We start from the raw sequence: 10,233 nt of genomic DNA, 5'->3' as shown, positions 1-10,233 counted from the left end.
AGTTTCAAATAATTGTAGTGGAGTAAAAGTACAATATTTGGATCTGAGATGTAGTGGAGTAGAAGTAAAAGTATTGGAAATTGGAAATATTCAAGTACAAATACCTCAAGATTGTACTAAAGTACAGAACTTAAGTAAATGTAGGTCTACTATCACTTTACACCGCTGATTATAAGAACAATTGCTTGTAGCCTATGTTATGTATGTAAACAATGAAGAGAAAACATACACATGCAAAGCCAGAGCTGTGTTCAACTGTGTTGCCCATTCGCTCCGCCCACTTGCTATAGTCTATCTATGGGCTGCAGGACTGTATACAGGGGGAGGGAGGGGGGAGAACGAGAGAAATTGAGAGAGGGAGGGTGAGAGCGGCTTGGAGGGTGAGAGAACGGGAGAGAGAGCGCGATCGTTTGGAATCACTCGACTCTCTCTCATACGCTCACAGCCTCACACACACACACACACACACACACACCATACCATACAGCCGCATGAAGTGAGCCGTGGAGCGGACAGAGTTTGTGGCAAAACCAAGACTGCTGATGGTGACTGACTGTCAGGGGACCAGATCGCAGGCAACTAATGGACACATTTCAGATGTTGGCGATTTTAGCCGTTCATCTCCATTCCACTCCTGAATATTCTGCCCGGAGGATGAGGATGCTGTCATTTCCAGCGCGGTTGGTGGCAGTGGAGAATCAGCTTATAGATACGATGCTGTGAGAGCCGCTCCGGACGGGGAGTCCTTGCCATATATGCCGCTGCTCTCTGATCAACGAAATAAACTTGACTAACCGGGAGGGGGGAAAAAACATATTCCGCTCATTGAAATCCAAACGGCGCCGTGGGTATTTGAAGGAATAATTATCACCGGCTGTCCAAGTGGATTGTTTCGTTTGCCTTACGCCGGGGAGAGGAGAGCGCTTTTTATTTTTGGTGGATTTTTAATTGTGGGCCGTTTATTGGAAAGGCTGAAGTGGATTCGTCTGGGAGCGGAGAGAGATCGGAGCTCGTGGCCCGGTTGGAGCGTTCAGAGCCGGGATACTGAGCGGTTATCACCCACTGAAGGTACAAAACTTCCATGTCACGACTCGCAGCGCACAGCCGTGTTCCATTATCGACCCCGGCGCGCACAGACCATGGCTCAAATGTGATGACTGACAGGATATCAAATGGGCTTTGATGAAATTGCTATTAGGATATAGGCCTTTATATCTTCTTTTAATTTCAGTCATCCCACAAGCCAGGCACTGGTTGCTTAATTTCAAAAGAGTCTCTTGGGTATATCTAGCTTAGCCTACACTGTGAAACACATTTTAGCCAAGCCAAGGCTACTTATTTCCCCAAACAGTGCATGCATTACGCACGCACCAAACATCGTGTTTTACTAAAATTCGAACCCCTAAATAGGACAATGAAGCCATAAACATTTTGTATTTAAAGTCAAGACGGCAGCCACAGGTGTCAACTGACCCCGGGACATAATCAATGTTCTGGACATTGCGGCGCATGATGTTTTTTGACTGGTTGAGATTAACTGACTATAATTGTATTGTTGCTTTAAGTGTGCGTCGAAATGAGCGATCAGTTCTGCCTGGCGTCTCCATATGGCACATTATCGGATCCTAAAGTATTGATGGAATTGGAAAAGCCCACAGCCTAAAATTCACAATCAAACGAATACATTGGAGTGTCCCTTCAATATGCCTCAATATATGGACTAGTGCACACTCCTTAAAACCCATAAAGCGAGACAGGCTTAGGCAATTTGGAGAGGGGAAACGACGCGCATTGACCGAGACCGGGGGAGCTGCCGCGGGGGGAAAGCGGTGTAATTTATGACAGATATGGTAAGGTAATTCCGAGGGTGGACAGGGTAAGTGCTCCGTCCCTCATTCAGAAATCAATACCGTTGGTGTAAGGCAAAACATCGAACATCGGTAGCCATCAGTGCAAAGATCAGGAACTGAATAGAAACGGGCGCACGCCTTCTGGTAGCCCTAGCTATCGCCAACAAGTGTTTTATCCCACCGCGACCGGACTGCCTGTATTGCTTTTACAGGTGTATTCCCTTCAGTTGTGTTTAAGGTAGAACAGTCAAAGCACATTCGAAATATATATATTTTAAATTGTTTTCCTATGTTGTACTCCTCCTGCGTAAAACGTTGATACGGGTTGTCAACTTGTCATTCGCAGGGAATCCGGTTTTACTGGTCTCACCCGTTCTGCTTTGGTCTCTGGTTGCAGAAAACCTGCTATTCAGGAGGAGGGAGAGAGAGAGAGAGAGAGAGAGAGAGAGAGAGAGAGGGCATTTATATTCAAAGAGCATCTACCTTAACCGTGTTCCGATAGTAAGAACGGCTGAATGTGTGCCATTAAAGCTCACTGATACTAAGCTACGAGGTGCGGTGCGTCGACCCCCGTCAGACCCGCTCATTCGTCTTAGTTTCGGGGTTCTCTTAAAAAGGGGGAGGGAAAAAAGACGTATTAGGCTAATTTCTTGTCTATGCTCCATATTAAAACAGGGGAGGGGGGAGGACTGTTTGTTCAAATGACACACAAGTCATATAACTACCACTGACTGGCATTCAATAAAATCAGCTGTAAACATACTTTTATTTAAGCTATAGGCTTAAGCCATGTAAGGTTTAAAATACATTGTTGGGGGAGAGTTACATTTATCTAACAATTAATGGAAAAACTTAGGTAGGCTATTAAAGTCCTTAAAAGCCCTTAGTCAAAAAGTGGTTCTCAAACTTTTTCATGTCAAGGACCCCCAAATTGACACGTATTAGCCCAAGGACCCCCATTTTAAAAGATATGTAGCAGGGGACCCCCCCCATAAGAGAAGATGTTTTACGGCTCTAACAGTGATTCTCAACGATATTAATTTCAAAGACAGTTTGACATGCTTTTAACGGAATGTCTATCTCTGAGACCCCACATTTTATATTGTAAAATAACTAACTATCATTTAGCCGGGGACCCCCTGGAACTCCCTCAAGGACCCCTGGAAGTCCCCAGACCCCACTTTGAGAAACAAAGGTCTAATCGATAGGTTATTATTATTAGCTTTGAAGTGAACATTTTCTCAAATCCAAATTGGCCCAATCAGAAGCAGGTGCGTGTTCTCCACCCCACACGTCCACGCGGTCAACATCAAACTGAACTGAAGGACCAAAGTCTGGGTGAGTTGTGTAGCCCAATATAACCTGCAACTCTTGTTATTTAGAGATCAAATAATAACTTTTAACTAGCCTACGTGGGGGAAACGACCGTATCTGTTCCGTTATAGGCTCGTATTTGAAGGAATTGAATTGAAGCGAGCTAAATTCGCCATGCATGCAGACTAGAGGGAACCAGCAGGTGTAGATTGATTATTTCACAACACTGCCTTCTCGGTCCTCTCTGTGCAAACTGCATTTTGCACGGGTGGAAAAAGTAGTCTACTCACGTTTCAATAGTATATACTATCAATACTACAATGCAATGTAGAAATACTAAAAGTGGAGTAAAAGTACAAAATTGTCCTCTGAGATGTAGTGGAGTAGCCTAGTAAAAGTATTGAAAATGGGAAATACTCCAGTAAAGTAAAAGTAGCCTACCTTAAATTGTACTTAAGTAGGCTACAGTACTTAAATGTTCTTAGTTACTTTACACCACTGCCTTCTCGGTTATGTGCAAACTATCTGGCTTCATTAGAAAGCATATCCGTTCAATTTGGCCAGATAAAACAAAACGTCACGGTCAGCTCTCGACGTTGCAGTGCGGATTATTATACCCAGGCAAACGCAGTTTCGAGCAGAGAATTTGGCAATGTTTGGATGTTCTGCACATTTTGGCGTAAAATGGTACATCTGAGTGAGCAGTGTCGTTAATACCGCCATTAAAATTGTGGAAGGAGTTGAAATGGCTTGAAGTTGTCAAGCTCTCTGCTCTGTCGTTTCGTTTTCCTTGGCTTTCAGGGGGGAATAGTGTCGATACTTGTCGTTTCACGGCCTGATTTGACTTTTAAGTTCAGCCTTAGCGACAGGCAGTGTATGGAATGTCGCTTCAATTTGATGCATTGTGACCACCAGAACATTCAGCAGCCGCAGAGAGTAAAGGATTTCATTTCATTATTCAGCCTCTGTGTCACAGGCTCATTCATGTATTCATCCCGAACAGACATGCCCCCCTTTTTTACACCCACGTGCCATTGTTTATATTTAATAGAAAATGTAGGAATCTATTGGATCACTATGCTTATTAGCCTTTGTTGCAGACCAGCGAAGGGACAAACAAATACAACTGGTTGCTGCTGCATAAATTAATCATCATCCAATGCAGTGGCTGGCTTCCCTCTCTTATGGGAGCAAGTGGGGATATACCCAAGAACAGGGTTATAAAGAGTTCAATAAATGCCAATAAAAGGCAGAACAAGAAGGAGCAACCATTACTCAGCAAAATACAGCCCACTGCACGCACACACAATAAACTACACGACAGAGGTAAAACTGGGACATGAGGTTTGACGATTGATTCACGGTAACATCTGTAATAAATCTGTTTTGAAGTGGATTTATTATTAGGACATGACGCCTGATAGATAAAGGGCTGATCTTTTAATACAGACAGCAAGCAAGTCCCATCTGTTATCCGCCAGTGGGGTGTGTATGTGTGTGCACAGGGGTAATCCCTATTTGTCATCATAGTCTGTAGTGTAAAGTACATCACTTTGGTTGTGGGGTACCATCACTGGGACCCTGTTCATGCTTTGCATAGACAGAGCCATCTCGGCATAAAGCGTTTTGAAGGAAAGTGGTGGGGTGCAACTTCTCCACCTACTGGTGGTGTGGTTGATTTGACCATATCGGGTTGGCTGGGGATGCGCGCTAGGCTAGAGAGTATCGCTGCTGTGCGATTGCCATGTTTTTCACTTACATATGACAAGAAGAAGCACCTCGTATTGCCCCAATAACACAGCCACTACCGCCAGCCCCTCCGTTCCTCTCATTGCCATGACAAATTTCTGCACAGATTCTCGCCGTAACTGTGCACAATGTCTTGGTTTAACTGCAGAATCACATGTTGAACTGCTGTATTTCATTACAACAATACCATAGATGCCTGTCTACATATCTACTAACTTACCTGCTCAGTAGTAACTGAATAATCGGAGCTGTTCTGTGTTGCTACTAGTGCAAACAGTGGTCATGATGTCACCCAGTCAGCAAGCTACACAGTAAACTCAAGCTGATAATATAACCAGTTTAATGCTGTGTCCCTATTTTAAGCAAGTCATTACTCATTATAGGCATTATATACTTATTTTACTGTGTAGAATCGCCTCACTTAAAGCCCTTTGCACACAGGACAGTTGCGTTTTTTTCGTTTGCGGCATGAATAAAACGCATTGGATTTGGTGTGCAAGGCTGTGCGGAATCGGCGCTGCGGATCCAAAAAGGAGTCATAAAAGGAGTGATGAGTTTTTTACCGCATGCGACAAGACGCACGAATCGAACTGGGTTCGATCGAGAAAAAAACGCACGGCAGCAGCCGGTGTGCATGAGGTCATGGAGAATCATTGTTTTCTTTTCAAAAAATTATATTGTCCATTTTATCCGTGCGGTTAAACGCGCCTGTGTGCAAAGGGCTTTACTGTCTGATCACTTTTTATTCTAGCACGTGATTGACAGCTTACTGTGACCAACATACCCTTCCTCTTAAATTGTCTCTGTGTGTTGAGGTACGTGACGGACAGATAATCCATGCTGTGTGATCTCATATGCAGCAGATAAGATTGGCTCCTTTATTATTAACCGCAAGCCGCATTGGTCACCTGCACTTCGGCTGTTATTTTAGATATTTGGCTGTTATTTTAGATATTTGCTGTGTCATTTTGACCCGTCATGTCATAAATGCGTGGGGTGGTAGTAGATTACCCAGTATGTAAAGTGCCAGAGTGATTGAGCACTTTCTGGTTTGAGAGACTTCCCTGTAGCTGGATGGTCACAGGTTCCGTCGTTGCGAGCATGTGTTGTGTCCTCGAGTGAGGCGCTGAACTTAATGTATATTTTTATACATCTCTGCATTTTGCGCCCTCATTTTAACTCCAGAGAAAGGGGTCATGGTCATTTTGTCCTATGGGTTGGCCTAGCCGTGCTACTGCTGGGCTTCTGTGTCAGACCTCTCGCTACACACACACACACACACGCACACACACCCTACAGGATGCATACACACAACACAGTATCTGTTTCAACACATGCTCGGCAACACACAAAGGCACATGACACATACACATACATGTTCTGGCTCTCAACGCGTCCGTGTTTGTGTGTCCCCGGCTGACAGTCAGACACCGGCAACAGTTTGCTGGTGGGTGTGTGTGGGGGGGTAATCTGGTCCAAACAATTGCTCTGAATGAAATCATTAAAATAATCCCCTTTGTGCAGTGGGGCTAGGCCGGGGACCACCCATCCTGCACGCAGCCATGGAGAAGAGCAACCGGAGCACCACACATGCACACACTTGTGTGTGTGTATAACACACACAACAGTGGTTGGACTGAGGGGAAATGGAGAATAGAGCTGATTGTCCCTGACAAAAGGGCTGGCAGGATTCTGGCTGGCCAGGGGTTGGCGACTGTCTGGCTCTGTAACCCTGCTCACCTCCATTCCTCTTCTTAATCCTCTCCTCTCCTTGAGTATCTATAACCTTCCCCTATAAAGCCAGCCGTCATGACTTTTTTTTTTTTGAAAAATAAGAACTCTTCTTGAATGTATATTCTGTGTGCGCAGACTCGCAGACACACATACTCCTGCCCAATTGTATCGGAGCAATGTGCAATTGTAGGAGAGTGGCATAGAGTGCCACTCTCACATATGGGGTCCATTGTTATTTTTAGCAGATTAAAATGGCTTTGATTCTGGAACAGATGAAAATGGATTGTAATTGTTACTGTGGCTTATATAAGCTCTGAAACGGGAAAAGTCAAAACGAGCTAAGGCATGAAGTGCTATTGTAGAGCTTTTTGTATAGGGGAATGTAAGTTAAAATGCAGTATTTAGTTGTGAAAGAATATTGCAATCATTGTGCACACATACACGGGTGTGCAAGGTTTGCTTTTATGCGTGTATAAGCTGAATAACCTATGTGGGTGGAATCGTCAAGTATTCATCAGTATTGTTGCCGTAGAAGCTGCACTCAGAACTGTGGCATAGAGTCAATATGCTGCCGTTTTATTTGTATGTGTTTGAGATGTGAGAACAGTCGGTTACTGGCTAGGCCCAGGATCTGTCCAGCAGCTAAAAGGCCTCTGCTCGTCCTGCCGGTCACAAAGGTTAAAGACTAACCAGGGACAGATGCTGTCCTCCGCTCTCCCTCTCACCTTTATTTTCCTCTTGCTACTTCTTATTCTACTTCTCTCCCATCTCCTTATCTCTTTATTATTCTGTTGTGCCGCCACATACACACACACACACCAACAGACTGGATCATTCTGCTGGCTCACAGGAACTAGCTTATGCTTCTTAACCTCCATAAATGTCACACTGTAATTTGACTCCTGCATCACTGTGTGCCTTTAGCCCCTTCCGACGATGGGCCTGACTGAAGTGCTGACTTGATATACAAACAGCGTGCTGCCGTTGTCATGACGCACCATTGCCATGGAGAGCGATTTGTTAGCCAGTGTCATACTGTTTTGTTATGCAAGTGTTACTTAGCTCTTGCACCCGTAACCACCTCAGGCCTGTTTTACCTCAAATTGAAGTCTTTCAGACAGTACGGCACAGTGTAGGCCAGAATTTTTAATTTGAATGATTAGCCACCCACTCTATTGCTCATTAGCCAGTTTGTTCAATTGAGTGTGTGTGGGACAGGCTTAGTTTAGTATTAGTTTAACGTAATGGTGACAAAACATTTAAATTAAGTGCTAACAAACAGAAATTAAATGTGAAAATGAAATGAGTATGTCTAATAGATGCATATTTAAAACGGTCAGCATCATTACTTGGAGGGCTGGTGTTAACTGCGTGCCAAGCTGTGCTCCAATGCAATTTTCCCTGAATCTTCTGCGGCCCTGGGGGCAGTGAGGTAAAGCCTGATGAAGTTGTTACTAGGCAGCAAGTCAAATAACCGTATATATAAGGTTTTGCAGTGGCAATTAATGTATTCAGTTTTGCAGATAATCCAGATGAGAGAGAGAAACGGAAGGAAATATGTATGGGGGAGAAAATAGGGAGAGAGAGAGGTGGGTGGGGATGGAAGAGAGACACAGTATGGGGATTTACACTGGGTTTTATGTGCAGGATTTGCTGTATAGGGAGGATTGTGCAGAGGACAAGATAGTTCAGGTGTGTAGAGCATATTAGGCAAGCTGCTGAAGAACACACACACACACACACACACACACACACACACACACACACACACACACACACACACACACACACACACACACACAGAACATCAGCCAGACACTGTCTCTTGGGCATAACTAGAGAAGCACAATTGGCAACACTTAGCGCGCTGCATAGCAGCTCTATTGGATTCTCTCAGTTGGGTTACTATTGTAAAATGTATCGGTTATAATGTCGCATCAATAGCAGAGAGAGAATGCAGTGTGTGTGAACATAGAGTTGAGTTGACTATACCAACAAAGGAAGCAAAGATCCAAGACATCAATTCTTCAAGGTTACAGCAGCTCATAAATACTTTACACCGCATGCGGTTTCCAGTGGGATCATCTGGGAGGGATGTCTCTCTCACTCTCACTCTCTGAGTCTCTCTCAGCTTTTGAAACTTAAAATAATGGGGATAGTGAGGATGTCTTAATTTCGTCACGGTAGAGCTTAAGCTTAATTTCTATTCCATTGTGCTGGGGTGTCGCTTACCAAAAAGAACATAATCTAGCCTGTACATTGTTCCTTTTTTTTTTGGCAAGCGACATCAATACTTCCTATCCCCCACTAAAGGTGACTGATGGGGAGAAGTGCTACTAGACCTGTTGATAGCCCATTGGCATTGTTAAATGAATGGGTGGTAACTTCTCCTTGTCTGGAACCCACAACCTCCATGGTGGTGGGCAGGGACTTTACTGCACCACCAGGTCACCCTCCTTTCTTGTATCTCTAAAGTATATGTATTTTTTTTGTCCCATGAGCGTGATCATTTGTGTTATGGTTAGCCCCATTGGAAATGGAAGTACTAAAGAACCATACTGTTTGTTAATACATGTCATCATTGTCCATTCAGAGCTTTGGCTATACATCGTGATCGTACATAAACCCAGTACTGTATACTGCGCATCAACATTCTATACATGCTGTCTCTTGCCATGCCAGATGGTCCAACGGTGGCACCTTTTTGCCATGCTTTATTCTCTGCTACCCAGAGTGTGGAAGCCCATACCTCTGACATGCCTCAGTCATTGTGCCATGCTCTACAGCAGGGGTTCCCAAACAGTGTGCTAGCTATGAGACAAGTTCAGTGTGCCTTGGAATTTTGTCACAACCATACATTAATACATTATTATTGCAACAAACAGCATATGATACAAAAGTAATACTTGTACGCACACATTTCCCAATACAGGGGCAAAAAAAATATTTTGACAAATTATAACCTGGCATTGCTATTTTGAGGGAATTGTTTTGTTAAACAATAATACTGAAATCTACAAGCTGACAGTACATTGTGAGCTTGTAGATCTGCTATTTTTGCTATGAATACAGCCTTGAGATTTTGACATTGGTGTGCCTTGGGCACAAAGTTTTAAAACTACTGCTACACAACAAGGAACGGAATCCCAAATTGTGACAGCATTGTCCTATACGGTCTGCACAGACATTTTGACCAGGAATGAAATCCTGAATGTTCTTTGAGTGGGCTAAATCTCGATATTCCGACGGCCTGAAAATCCGACGGCACGAGGGGTCCGGTCCCCCCCTCATGCGCAGAGGTTGGCATGATGATTATTGGCATGATTCAAATAATTAATTAATTAGAGTAAATTCCAGCAAATAGCCAAATCTGAGCACATATCAATATATAAGGCCAAATCTCATTAAAACAATGTTTATAGATTAGAATCTTTACACACCTGCTGCTACCAAATAATTCATTATATAATTCCAGTTCACTGCGTGCGTAAATGTAGTTCATTTCAATTAAGCTCTCACTCTACAGTCAGTGCTGGTCTGAACAGAGCCGATAAAATGACATATAGGCTATAGAATGGATCTTCAG

The 10,233-nt window shown here is 43.7% G+C and overlaps 1 protein-coding gene across 3 annotated transcripts in view; it reads left to right on the top strand.

The window, feature by feature from the left end:
• The first annotated feature begins 425 nt into the window (after positions 1 to 425).
• The window catches only part of pcdh1b (protocadherin 1b), a 322,356-nt gene continuing 312,548 nt past the window's right edge, over positions 426 to 10,233 (top strand). For 2 of the 3 annotated variants that reach the window (XM_080745677.1, XM_080745679.1), the window contains exon 1: positions 426 to 1,068. The gene's annotated coding sequence lies outside the window, so the exon portion shown is untranslated. Of the gene's footprint in view, positions 1,069 to 3,143; positions 3,189 to 10,233 lie in introns of those variants that run through there. The other variant, XM_080745678.1, reaches the window with a different exon arrangement.

This window comes from Nannobrachium achirus (assembly GCF_963921795.1).
Source record: "Nannobrachium achirus genome assembly, chromosome: 17".
NCBI lineage: Eukaryota > Metazoa > Chordata > Actinopteri > Myctophiformes > Myctophidae > Nannobrachium > Nannobrachium achirus.
Note: the sequence above shows the minus strand (reverse complement) of the source record. Positions and strands in the feature narration are given on the sequence as shown.